Source organism: Arachis hypogaea, chromosome 9 (assembly GCF_003086295.3).
Source record: "Arachis hypogaea cultivar Tifrunner chromosome 9, arahy.Tifrunner.gnm2.J5K5, whole genome shotgun sequence".
NCBI lineage: Eukaryota > Viridiplantae > Streptophyta > Magnoliopsida > Fabales > Fabaceae > Arachis > Arachis hypogaea.
In genome coordinates this window covers 102,815,066-102,830,552 of record NC_092044.1, presented here as the reverse complement: position 1 = coordinate 102,830,552, position 15,487 = coordinate 102,815,066, and positions in this window count along the sequence as shown.

Genomic DNA, 15,487 nt, shown 5'->3' with positions numbered 1-15,487 from the left:
TTTTTTTAAAAAAACTACCAAAAGTACCCATGAAGTTTATGAACGCTGACAAAAGTACCCATAAATTAAGAAAATTAACGTTGTACCCATGAAAGATGAATTTCGTATGACAAAAGTGTCAAAATCCTAAATTTTTATTGATTTTTTAATAAAATTTCCAAATTACCCACCCTTACCTCATTCTACCGTCACTCCCTCTCTTCTCACTTCTTCTTATCTCCTCACTTATCCCTCTCTCAAAAATCCTCACAGAGTCTTCTCTTTTTCACTCTTAAGGTGACTACAACATCTTCATCACGCGCCTGTGACCCAACCTGAGGAGAATATCGCCGTGGCGCACTTGTTGCAGCCGAGGAGAACGTCATTGTGGCGCACTTGACCTAGCAGAGGAGAATACCATCGTCGCACGCCTGAGAAGAGAGAGGGGTCGTGGTGCTTTTGCATGCAGAAAGAGGGTTCGGTAAAGAGAAATCAAAGAAGAAAGAGAGGTGGTGCCGTGGATGGAGGTTCTGCCATTGACGATGTTACAGCTAGCGAAGAAAAGCTATTTCTTTTTTTTAAACATTTTTTTATTTTATTTTTCTTCTTTTCAGAAATTGATTTAATTACTACTAAAATGATATTGTTCTATTTTTTTAAATCTACTTCTATTTTTTAGGAAGGCTGAGATTGATTTACAGAAGATCAGGTTTATGACTACTTTTACTTCTGATTTTTGCTTAAATAAATTTTAAATTTGATGAATGAATTTGTTGGTTTTTTATAGTTAATGGCTGGTTCTACTTCTAGTTTTGCTAAAGTGAATTGAAATTGGATGAATGAATTTGAAAATTTTTATTGTTGAATATTTTTTGGTGTTTGATAGATTTGGTTTGGGTATGGATTGCAAACTTATGAGTGAATCGGTTGAGGTCTGATCCTCCACCACCACCACTACTACCATTGATTTCGGTCTGGTTTGTTGTAGGAGTAGTTTCGGACTCCATGGCAAGAGTTGGTGCAGATTGGGTTATGAAAGGTTGAAAAAGTGAATTGAGGTTGAATGTAGGGTAGTTTATGAATTTTATTAAAAAATCAACAAAAATTTAGGATTTGGATACTTTTGTCATACAGAATCCATCTTTTATGAGTACATCATTAATTTCCTTAGTTTATGGATACTTTTGTCAGCGTTCGTAAACTTCATGAGTACTTTTGGTAGTTTTGCCTTTTTTTTTATAAAAGGTATCGCATTGATGTCATTAGCATAAACATCAATTGAAATAAATACCGTCATATATTGCTTGTCAGGAATAACAATGGTTATATTATTCAATCAGAATTTAATTTAAAACTGATTAATTTCTCAATATCACTTTACTAATTTCTTTTATTTTAGAAAACCTGGATGCATTCAACCAAATAAACAAAACAACTTTTGCTGTGTCATGAAACCACTCATCCCAAAAGCTTAAGTTGATAAGAGAAGGTAACATTAATGATTATACTCTAATATTTTCTCTCAAGCAAGAGCCTCTCTTTTAGATTTGCTTGATTTTCTATTCTTTTTCACTTTTGGGGAAGGTAACATTAATGGTTATACTCTAATATTTTCCCTCAAGCAAGAGCCTCTCTTTTGGATTTGCTTGATTTTCTATTCTTTTTCACTTTTGGGGTTCTTCAAGGATCGAACTCTTAACCTTTCGGACATAGAGCTTTGATACCATGTCATGAAACCACTTATCTCAAAAGCTTAAGCTGATAGGAGAAGGTAACATTAATGGTTATACTCTAATATGCCGATTGTGCCAACTGGTAAAGCGGTAATCTCATTTAGGTATGTATTATGAGTATATAGGTCTTGTTAGATTATCATTGTTATAGTAGATCACGATATATAATTAGACGAATTAATACTGTTTATACTAAAAAGGAAACGAAAAAATCCGAAGCTCTATTAATTGATTGAGAGCCAAGTTATAGTAAAATTTCAAGGTTAACTTGATTGTGATAGAAAAGGTTGCAGATGACTAGTTGAACTGTATCCTTAACACAAATTAAAATGTGCAGAAAGCTTATCTCTCCTAATCCCTTTATGTGTTGGTCCATTTCCCATTTGATTCGTTCGTGACGCTGCCTCTTGTCTCTTGGGCACGAGGAGAATGTGTGCGTGTGTGCCCTGTGGGTCTCTCTCTTTTCGTATAAGGGATTGTCCATTTACAAATTTTCAACAACGTCGCTGGCGCAATAATAATGTTGAGAAATGTGTACGCCCCTTCTGGCATGAATAATCCATATCCACCAGCCAAAAAAACGTGTTTCTACTCTTATTACTAATAAGTATATTTGAACTACAGTTTATAAACGAAAATTTACATAAAATTAATTTTGTAAACTTGATTTTGATAAAAAATAAGTTTGTGTTAAAATGATTTACGTTTAGTAATTTTTGTATCAAAATAAATTATAATAAAATAAATATTATTTAGTTTATACCGTTTAAAATTATTTTTAGATAAAAAATTATTAAAATAGACATCAACTTAAATAATTTTTTTATATTATCCTATCATTTTAATTTAGATATTTAAATAGATCTTATTAGTTAATTTTATAATAAAATTAATATTTATTTATTAAAATAAAATAACATATAAAAATAGACAAAATATATTTTTAAATAAAAATAAAAAATATAAATTATATATATATATATATGTAAAAGAATATTTAATCAAATATGTTACATTTTGTAAGTATTAACGTTACTTTAGTATTTTATTACATCGTATTCTTATTCTAATATTCTCAATAATCTTATTCTTAATATTAATTTTGGAATTTAACGTTTATGATTTTATTATTATCTATGATTAATTTTTTATTTAATTTATCTTTTTTAATGGAATAATAATCTATATTATAAAAAATTACACTAAAACATAGCATACGAGAATAGAATTATAATTATAAAAGAGAATACTAAAAATAATAAAAAAATTAAATACTTACTTTGTAATAATTAAAACAAATCTCAAAATTCTTAATGATCTTTTTATATAGTATATTTTTAGTATTCTGTTTTTAGTATGCTATAATTTTTTACTACTATTATTATTATTTACCGTTAATTTTGTTTAATTTACTTTACCTAATATAATCAATAAATTATATTATAAAAAGATAATAACAAACATAATACACAAAAATCACAATTATAAAAGTGTATAATGTCAAACAAACAGTTGAAAAAAATAAAAATAATAAAATAATAAAAAATAGAGCTCATATAAATAGAAATAACAAAAATTTTATAAATAATACAATAAGATACATAAAGAATAAAGCTGGTAAAAGATAAATAAATAGTTAATATCTATGGCTAAAAGCCGTTAAAAAAACGCAAAAACTAAAAATAGTTACTTATTGTAAACGTGATTTTAGTAGCAAAATCATTTTTGCATTCATGAGAAAAATATTTACCAATTAAAACTTTTAAAAAATCTTACTTCTTCCCTTCCAACGATTTTTCAAACACCCTAAACTACTATTATTTGTCTACTAGCCTTAGTTTTATATTTTTCGTATGCGAAAAATCGGCAATTATTCAGCTATTGTATAAAGAAATATGAACTTGGCATTTTATAACTTTTTTATTATATTACTGTTAAAAAAATTAATAACTCATTAATAGTAAGTCTAATTATTCTATAATAATATTTTAATTATTTAATTGGTTAATTATTTAATTGAAAAAGAATAATTAATATGTATAAATATACAAAAATATATAATAATTAATATAATAATTATTTTTTTAGCTTTAGATAAATATTCTTTATATTTCTGTACATAGAACTATAGGTGACGTATTAACTAATTCCAGAGTGTGAAAAATACGAAACCTTATATACCATATAAAATTTGTACATTTACTAAAATAAAAAATTTGAAAACTTTAAACTTCTATTAATCAGATGATTTATTTAACAAATAAATTTTTGTGTCAAATGTTTATTGTATTTGAGGAAGTAAATTATTATTTTTTATCTACTACGAAAGCTTAAAATATTAATAAATTTACTGACAAAAAATAAATCTAATTTTGCACTCATAAAAAATGAGTTTCGATTGAGAAAATTATTTATATTCTAAAATATCTAAATCACACCTCCAAACCTACCTTATTCCACTGCTAAAATATAATTCTTTATTGCCACCAGTGGTAGAACCAAAAATTTTATAAGAGGAGTCAATTAAATACAAAATAAAATATAATATAACAAAAAATTAATAAAATATAATTTATAGCATATATATTAAAAAAATAATAATATTATATAAAAGTTAATATTTAACTATATAAATTAACAAAATATTGATACCATATATATTAATTAAGAATTTGTTCATCATATATTCTTTTTTTTTTTGAAAAATGAGTGAATTATTTTTATTTTTGGTAGTTTTAATTTAACTTGAGTTATCTAACAAAAAAATTAATTGCATATATATATATATATATATATATATATATATAAAATAAACATATTGAGCAATAACAAATAATTTTAAAAACACAAATGAATAATAATAAAAAATAAAGTTATTGATTTTATTTTATTATTTTTGTTTTAAGTCTCACACAAAAATAATTCTATTAAGTTTTATTCTCACTTCAACCTTTGAATTTCACTATCCATTATATAAAAAAATAAATTGATTAATTTAAATAAATAATATAATAATACTTGACATTGTTACTAACTTAAAAAAATTGAGATATACCTCTTTGAGTTTTTATTGTGCACCTAATTGTCAATATTTTACTCTTCATTTCAATATTTTTTGTTGGGGTAAGTACTGTTTTGGTTAATCTTATGCTCTCAAAGAGAGAGCTCATGTCGCAACTGCCACTGCTGGTCTTTGAAATGGTCACCAGAAAAGGGAGGAAAGGGAGATCTAAAACCGAGAAAAGGGAGGTCCAAAATTGGAAAATACGAGGAACACGACCACCACCACCACCACCATCACCTTCCCGACGACGACGAGGAACACAAGGAGGGCAAGGGGTAGGTGCAGCACTGCGAGGGCGACAGTAAATTGCGGCGCTGGAAGGGCAACAGTGAGTTGTGACGGCGATAGCTAGGTGCGACGAGGCTTCCTTCTCTCTAAGTCTCTGCTTCTCTTTCTCCCTCCTTTATTGACGATTTCGAATTCTTTCTCTCCCCCTCTGCAATCTCTCTTCTTTCGACGGTGGTGGCAGCAGCACCACCATTATGTCATTTGAATGTTCTTTGAATGTTGAATATTGTGTTATTGTTGATTTGAATGTTATTGTTGATAATGGATCCTCGAATTTGAATATATATTCTGTTGTTGTTGTTGTGGAAAGAAATGACTGATAGTGAAAATAAGAGGGATGACGGTGGTGGAGAATGTAGAGAATACAAAGTAAATAGTGGTGGTGAGGAATGCAAAATGAACGGTAGTACAATTGTATTGTTGTCTTTTAAAAAAATATTTTATTTAAAAGAATAATTTTAATACTAAATAAAATATTAGAAACGATTTTAAATTTAAAATAAGATTAGAGACTATTTTAATTTTGACCTTAAATTTTAGTTACCAAACAAATATTTATTCCTTTTTCTTCATTATATATCTTGGTATGGAAAGAAAATTGAAATGGAAAGACAAAAATCTACAATAGTCCACCATGAGAGCCACTAATAAGAGACAAAAGTGTGCGCTGCTCTCATGTTTTGATGGAATAGAGAATTGGCCAATTAGGGTATCCATTGAAATTTTATTGGAAGAAAGATAGACTATTTTAATTGATAACATGGGCTACCATAGTAACTTTGTTTTTTATTATTTATCAAAATGGGTTATTTATTAACAAGAGCCCATAGACAATAGCCCAATACATATTGCAGACTTTAGTTAAATTTTAGTTTACAAGGTTCTACAACATATTTTTGTTTTAATCTAACATCATATATCAAAAGCACTTAGAGAAAAAGATAAAGAGGTTCTTAACCTTTTGGTCCGCGAACATTTATATCTTTGAAGATTTGAAAAAATATTTAAGTCCTCGACTTTCTTAAAATTTGGGTATATCGATTCCTGGATCGTCTAATTTGTCCTATTTTAAAAATTTTCTCACGTGTGCATCCGTATATCAACCAGACCAATACAACGGAAGCCATGTTTGATTTTTTCGTTGGATCTGCTAAATCCAAATGAACAGAAAGATCAATGTGTCCAAATTTTAAGAAGGTCAGAGACTTAAATGTATTTTCAAATTGTTGGGAATTTAAATATTTGCGATTCAAAAAATAAAAAATCTATTTGTCCTTCTCTCAAACACTACTTGGAGTTCTACACATACAAGTCATTTGGTTTACAAGTTATACAAATTGGGAGAAACTTAACAAAAAGCACGCTGGCCCATATACGATTTCCATGGCGTGATTTGCGTTCCTCCTTCTCCTCATCCTCTTCCTTCTTCTTCTCCTACTCTTCTTCTCCTACTCTTCTTCTTCTTCTTCCATGAAAACGAGTTTCTTGTCAAATTTGTTTGATCTCCTTCGTGCGTTTTCTCTTTGCCTTTTCATTTGTTGTTTTATCTGCGTTTATCATTGGTATTCTTGCTTCGTTTTTTTTTCGATTTTCATGGTTTCTAAAATCAAGCTTTGAAATCGTTTTGAAGATAATGGAACTTCAGAAATACACCCAAACGATTACAGAAATACACCCAACCAATTATAGAAATACACCCAAACGGTTACAGAAATACACCCAAACAGTTACAGGAATTCACCTAAACGATTATAGAAATACACCCAAAGGATTACATAAATACACCAAAAGGATTACAAAAATACACCCAAAGAATTTTAAAAAATACACCCAAAATTCTTTAAAGTACACCTTATGCATAATTCAGAACTCTTCCTCTTTCTCCTCCTCATCTTCTGCTGCTTCTTCTTCATTTCTTATTTCATATTCTCATAATTCTTTTTAGGAGGAAAAAATCAAACAAAGAAAAAAAATACATAATGTTGCAAAATCAAAAGAAGAACGAGGAGAAAAACGACGATGAAGATGAAACACTTCAAAAACAAAGAAGAAGAGGCACGAAAAAAGAAGAAGGAGGAGAAGAAAAAGAGGAGGCATGGAGAAAGAAAAAGAAAAAGAAATAAATGACTTGTATGACTTGTATAGAAAAACGCTTGTATGTGGAGAATTTCTCATAATATTATTGTACACAAAAAACACTTAATATTATTTACTACTACTATTTAAAATAAAAAACTTAGGAGACCATGATCATCTTAAGTCCGATCAATCTGTCACTAATTGCTACTACCGCAATCTCTAACTTTTTACCACCACTCGAGTTAAAATATTTTTTCATCAAACTCTCATCTTTAGCTACTAGCATTTCTACTGCTATGGCTGGTGCACGAAATTGTGATCTCAATGGCGCCAACAACTTGGTACGCACAATTGTAATATCACTCTTCTTCATAACTTTGCACAACTAACCAGCAAGTGCACTGGGTCGTCCAAGTAATAAACCTTACGTGAGTAAGGGTCGATCCCACGGAGATTGTCGGCTTGAAGCAAGCTATGGTCATCTTGTAAATCTTAGTCAGGCGGATTCTAATGGTTATAATGGTTTTCTAATATAAAGATAAATAAAGCATAAAATAAAGATAGAGATACTTATGTAATTCATTGGTGGGAATTTCAAATAAGCGCATGAAGATACTGTGTTCCTTCTGAATCTCTGCTTTCCTATTGCTTTCATCCAATCATTCTTACTCCTTTCCATGGCAAGTTGTATGCAGGGTGTCACCGTTGCAATGGCTACTTCCTATCCTCTCAGTGAAAATGGTCCAAATGCGTTGTCAAAGCACAGCTAATCATCTGTCAGTTCTCGATCATGTCGGAATAGGATCCATTGATCCTTTTGCGTCTGTCACTACGCCCAACACTCGCGAGTTTGAAGCTCGTCACAATTATCCCATCCCAGATCCTACTCGGAATACCACAGACAAGGTTTAGACTTTTCGGATCTCAAGAATGCTGCCAATGGATTCTAGCTTATACCACGAAGACTCTGATCTTACGGAATGGGAGGCTCGGTTGTCTGGCAAGGCAGCCATGCGTCGTGGGTTAGGAATCCAAGAGATACACACTCTAGCTTTCACAGGTAGAACGGAAGTGTTTGTCAGGCACACGTTCATAAGTGAGAATAGTGATGAGTGTCACGGATCATCACATTCATCAGGTTGAAGTGCAAATGAATATCTTAGAATAAGAATAAGCATGAATTGAATAGAAGAATAATAGTACTTTGTATTAATACTCGAGGAACAGCAGAGCTCCACACCTTAATCTATGGTGTGTAGAAACTCCACCGTTGAAAATACATAAGTGATAAAGGTCCAGGCATGGCCGAATGACCAGCCTCCCTAAATGGCATATGAATTCAAAAATAGGGAAAAAGACCCCTATTACAATAGTAAAAAGTTCTATTTATACTAAACTAGTTACTATGGTTTACAGAAATAAGTCTAAGTGCAGAAATCCACTTCCGGGGCCCACTTTGGTGTGTACTTGGGCTGAGCTTGAGCTTTACACGTGCAGAGGCTTCTCTTGAGGTTAAACGCCAAGTTGTAACATGTTTTTGGCGTTTAACTCTGGTTTGTGACGTGTTTCTGGCATTTTACTCCAGAATGCAGTATGGAACTGGCGTTGAACGCCAGTTTGCGTCATCTAAACTCGAATAAAGTATGGATTATTATATATTGCTGGAAAGCCCTGGATGTCTACTTTTCAACGCAATTAAGAGCGCATCATTTGGAGTTCAGTAGCTCCAGAAAACCTATTTCGAGTGCAGGGAGGTCAGAATTCAACAGCATCTGCAGTCCTTTTTTACCCTCCTATCAGATTTTTGCTCAGGTCCCTCAATTTCAACCAGAAAATACCTGAAATCACAGAAAAACACATAAACTCATAGTAAAGTCCAGAAATGTGAATTTTGCATAAAAACTAATAAAAACATCCCTAAAAGTAGCTAGATCATACTAAAAACTACCTAAAAATAATTTCAAAAAGCGTATAAATTATCCGCTCATCAATGGCCACTAACACCACTGCCCCCTCTCATTAAAATAACATAATAAAAATAAAAATAAACATAGATGGTATTGATCATTGTCGCAGACTATACCATCCTACTTTAAGGCAATCTTGAACCCTCGGTTGGCTCACGAGTATTTATAAATAAGGAGGAGAACTTACTCATAAGACTACAAAACATTAATTTATGCTTTCAATTTAAGGTAGAACAGCAGGTCAGTGGGATCTTCTATAACATTTTTAGTTTTAATGGAACTGCTAGGTTTTGAAGAATAAAAGCATTTGAAGACTCTGGTAGGTTGTAGCTAGATCAAAAGAAAGAGTGAACCAATTTCATCACTCATGCATCAACTTTAATCGAGGAGGATAATTTAAAAAAAATCTCAAAACCATCCTGTTAAATAAAACATAATGTTTTGAAGACTTTTATAATAAAGTAACCTAATTATAATTTTCTTATATTCTCCCATTAATAACGAAAATAAATTCATTTTAGTTATCATATGAGTTAGCAAAGTTAATAATAAAGTAGAGTAAAGTATCATTTTTATCCGACTTTTTTATTGAAATGCGCATGGAAAAATGTTTAATTCCCAATATACGCACGGTTTGAAACGCTTTCTTAAATACGCACATGCAATTCGCAAGGGTCAGTCACGAAATGGAAATAGGAGCCATCTCAAGAATGGTGGCCACGAAATGGAGCCTCCATTTCTGCTTCATCATCCATGAATTGGAGCCACCACTTCAGCCTTGGCAGACGCGAAATGGAGGTAGATCAGCAGACACGAGGTGCACAAATCAAGTGGGGCACACAAGAAATGGGCAGCAGATTTTGTTTGTACCACACACGAAATGAGGCAACTTAGTGTGTACCGCACATGAATTGGAACCATTGTTATGCTATAAAAATCCAACGAAGAGAGGAAGTGAGGCCACAACTCAGATTCACCCTTCTAGTTTTTTTTCCTCTTCGTGAATCCCATTTCCATAAGTCTTAGATTCAACAACTTTTGTTGTGGAACATGTATATGTGATCTTATATCCAAATGGTGAAATTTCTCATACAGTTGAAGGAGTAACGTTTATGTGTGATGATCCACTTTGGATAATAATTTCCCCGTAATCATGTTTGCAACAGTTTAATTATTAAATCTTGATGAATACTAGGTTGATTGGAAAAAAGGAAATCAGTAGCCTGATTTACAGGATGCCAGTTGCGATGGTGAATTCGTTTGCTTATAAAAAATGCAGATTAAATCGGACCAGCATGTGTCGATGATACGTGCAAGCATCTATTCCATGGAACTTTGTCTGAAGTTTCAAGATGTAGGTGGTAGCTCGTCTAGTTCGAATAACTTGGAAGAAATGAGAAATTTTGGTGCGGCTGAAGCGATTCCCTTTCCCGAGATTGGTAGGACTCGGAGTTCCTCTTTTAACGCGTTCGTGACGCCGGGACAGAATGTTGAAAATCCTCACAGACGTCCCTCCCCCCCTCACAAGCCATTTTGCACCCCCAGAAGGTATTGTTGATGGGCTGGCAATCTCGTCTGATGAAGATGAGATTAAGGATGATAGCAGTGATGAAGCAGAAGTGGTTCCTAAATCCCAATCGCCTCAGGGCGAAAGGGCCATCCCAACTCGAGCCGAACCGGTAAGTATGACGGGGGTTGGACGTGGATCCAGTAGCACTCCGGTAAACTATCTTGCACTGAGTCTTGGTCCAATGAACTCAACTACAGCGGAAGACATACCAAGCACCTATGCCATGACCGGTCAAATAGAAGTGGAGATTGGCCTGAAGTTCCTGAATAAAGAAATAGCAATGCTCGCTATTAAGAACTACAACAATCGTAGAAGTGTATAATACAAAGTTGTAGAGTCAGATCAGACTAGGTATGTATGTCGATGCAAACATTTTGGTGACCAATGTCGTTAGATGGTACGTGTAGCGTAGACGAGGGCTTTGAGATTTTAGAAAATCCGGAAATACCAGGGGCCTCACAGTTGTTTGACAACTGCGACCTCGCAAGATCATGCACAACTCGATAGTAGTGTCATATGCCAACATGTATTCCCCATAGTCCAAGCAGACACCACCATATGCATTAAGGTATTGCAGGGTGATGTAGAGTCAGCATACGGATACAAAGTGTCATATAAGAAGCTCTGGCTAGCGAAGCAAAGGCAATAGCTAGAATCTATGGAGACTGGGATGACTCATACAACTAGCTGCGGAGATATCTCAACGCGTTGCAAACTTTCATTCCAGGTATGAAATACATGTCAATTTATTCTAATTTATTGATGATCTACGGAGACTGGGTCAATTTTTCACATTTGTTGATGTACAATTTATTCCACTAATTGTGTTTGGTATTCAATTGTGGATATACAAACTTGACGGTACTACATGAGAAACATGCTCGACTGTGACAGTGTCATGTTTCATCAAGTTTTCTGATCGTTCCTATCGTGTGTTGAAGCATTCAAGCACTGCAAGCCACTGGTATCGGTTGACGGAATACACTTGTATGGCAAGTACACAGGGACCTTATTGATGGGAATAGCATAGGATGGGGTCAACAACATACTGCCCATAGTTTTTGCGCTTATCGAAAGAGAGAATACAGACTCGTGGTACTTTTTTCTTTTAAACTTAAGGAGGCATGTAGCTACTCAGTCGGGAATTCTACTTATCTCTGCCGGGGCACCTGCCGGAGTCATCACCTCTGGGATCATGCAACACATCGGGGGCTGACAGAAACCTCTTACTCCGCGCACAGTACCACCTATAATAATCATGACTCGGGCGCAATGTATCTGCTCGATCAATCTGTAGCCGGTATGATACAGTATGTCAGTTTGCCCACACTTCGAACCATGTTTGTAGGCAGATGGGGCACCATCCATCGTTGTTGCGAGCCGATTGTCCATGAAAGTATCGATGTTCAACGGAGGGTTTGGCAGTCCTTGTTTTTCCCCCGAACTGACGCATGACTCTGTCTATGTTAACAATATTGATCCACCAGAATAATATCAAAGGCACGACCGCTGTATAGAAATCTCCATGTGGGGCACCTAGAAATCCCCCCCAGCACTCTCGACATAATACGTGCATCCATGTACGACATCCACATAAACTACAAGCACCAAACATCCAAGAAACCGTTAAACATATGCATGTGATGAAAAAATAATTCAACTGTTTCAAATCATGACATTAATTACCTCATCCACCTTCAGGTTGTCCAACTTCAAGCGGTGCTTAAGCAAGCGTTGCTCAACATAGTCATTCTTCCCTTTCTTACCTGCCCACCTATACAAAAACATGTTGCTCATAACGTAGTTTCATTTCAAATGCACATGAAATAGTACAAATACAAAAACACAAATGAGATGCGGTATAATGTATTACCTTGTAGCTAAGGGAAAGTTATACGGACTCGTCATTTCTGGTGCCCAAAAAGGTAGCGTATAGTATATCCATGACATCAGTAACGTATAGTAGCCAACCATTCCCTTGGTGTTATAATCAGTTGCTAGGCACATTGCTCTATATAACCAACAGAGAACCGCGCTGCCCCAGCTATAGGTACTAATGGCATCATAGTTGGCCAAGAGAGGAAGATAACGGATATGGACCGTGTTGTTTGCCTTGTCCAGAAGTAGAATGCCACCCAGCAAATACAGAATGTAACAATGTGCGTACTATATGATGGCGTCCTTTGGAGAGTCCAGCGGCATCTGTTGGAGCCGACTTCTGAGCCACTTCAATTTTATGTTAAACTTTGCGGTCCCAACATGTCCATCAGGAACTTCACCAAGGAGTTCCTCACACCATTGCCAAATATCTCTCTGGTGGAACTTACTTCAAGACCTTAGAGTGTCGCTCACCAGCTCACCGTCGATTGGTAACCCCAACTGCATAGCAACATCCTCCAGAGTAACAGTACACTCACCCCATGGGAGATGGAATGTGTGGGTCTTAGGATGCCATCTTTCCACAAGAGCGCTAATCAATGGGTTGTCATATTCAAAACGCTTTATCAAAGACGCATAATAGAATCCGGCTCTTCTCAGATATGGTTCAAGCATTTGCCTCCTAATCTCCATACTTGGATCTGCTTCATCTGAAGTAAAAAGGTCGACTAGTGTGCCATGCGGAGTCAACACACATGCCGGCTGAAATAAAAAAGGATCAAAACACAATTATTCAATTTACAACAATTTTTTTTAATCATCAACAATTTTTTATTTATTTATTAAAAAACTCACCTTCAAATGTAAATGCACAGAAATGTGAAATTCATCCAACCTATTAAGGTTTTCTTCCACATTAATTCCACTACTACTCATTTTTATGAATTAAAAAAATATTTCTCCACTACAAAAAACTTTTTTAACTGCACCACAAACACAACAACACACTAAACCCCACTACTTCTTTCCTGTTTCCTACCATTCGAATTGGTCTCTTCTCCTTTACCCCCTTTTATATTGCTTCACCCACAACACTATAATAAATTGCCTCTCAAACTACCCACTGCATGCTCGTACGGGAACTATCACTACTAGGAGTTGCTGCCTTCACTGCCCCGCTGCCATTTCGTGTGCATCATACCTGAGGTTCACCATTTCGTGTGTCATACCTGAGATCCACCATTTCGTGGCTGATGCACTAGGAATGGGTTGTGTCAGACGGCAGACTACATTTCGTGGCCACCATTCTTGAGATGGCTCCTATTTCTATTTCGTGGCTGACCCTTGCAAATTGGTTGTGCGTATTTAAGGAGGAGTTTCAAACCATGCATATATTGGGAATCAAACATTTTTCTATGCGCATTTCAGTAAAAAAGCCATTTTTGTCCCTAACGTTTACGGTAAGTCTCAAAGTTATCCCTAACGTTTAAATCGTCCTATTTAAATTCCTAACGTTTTAAAATTAGCTAAATGTTATCCTGCCATTAGAGATCTGTTAACATAATTGACGACGGGACAAAATTGAGACGATTTTGAAACGTTAGGAACGTAAATAGGACGAAAATATTGGGGAAAAAACGATACATAAAAATAAATTTTAATTTTATCCTTCAATAATATCAATTTTTTACGGTACATAGTTATTCAATTATTTTTTAATCACATCTAAGTAAATTACACTTAATCACATTACTTTCATTTTAAATAAATTAATTTTTTTATAATTTTACTTTTAAAGATTTTTACTTAAACATTAAATAATTTCGATACATAAAAGACAAAAGGTACAATTTATACTCTATTGTAGTATCATTTTGATTGTGTACTAAAAATATAAACCTTTTTTGTACATAAATAATTTTAAGAATGACCTACAAACATGGTCAAACAAGAGTCAAGTTCCTCTTAAAGGTATTGGGTGAAAGGATGGAACCCAAAAGAACACCTTGAGAAGTTGAATTTTTCTTCGGTGGAAACTAAATTGGTAGAAGTGAATTGGTTGGATTTGGAGTGTAAATGTGTCATCTAGTTAAAAGAAAATCAAACTAGACGTCCTTTCACTGATGTCACATGCCATGAGCTTTAGTTTAACGTGTGAAAATCAACTTCCTCCATTCAACAGTTGAAAAGACTTAAAGTGACGGGAATACTAAAAGATATTTAGGATAAAAAAGAGTAAACCAAATATCAGACTAAAACTATTGGACAATAGATTTCCTCTTCATCATGGTTTTACACTATAAAAAGGACCTCAAGCCACCTCTGTAAAGCACCCTTTACCCTTCACATTCTTCTAGATCTTTCTGACTTCTGAAGCTAATAAGCTAAAAAATCCATCTTTTCCTCTACCCAAAATTTCTTTTATTGTTCTTCATTTCAGTCACCACCTTCACGAGTAAAAACTGGCATTCTGGTGTTCCACCAAAACACTCGACAACTATTAACCAACCCCTGTCTACTTTAAACAAAGGTCATTCATCCTTTTGTGACATTAATGGAGGTCTCAACACTTGTTCTTCACATCTATTTCTCATCATTAGTTCTTCTATTACTTATTTGCCATTAATAGAAGTATTTTTCCTCACAAGTTTACTTACCCGGAATCTCTCATCTTAACCATTATTTTTCACTTAATCTATTTTTCACAAAATCCATCCGAATCACATTTTTTTCTTTTTTGCAAGTTTATATACTAATCATTTTACAAACATTTCATGATGAATAAAAATCTTTGATAATAAAATTATAAAAAATAAATTTATTAGAATAAAATGATCAAGTTTAATTTACTTAAATGTGGTTAAAATATAATTAAATAACTGTGTACCGTAAAAAAATAATATTATTAATAGATAAAATTAAAATTTAT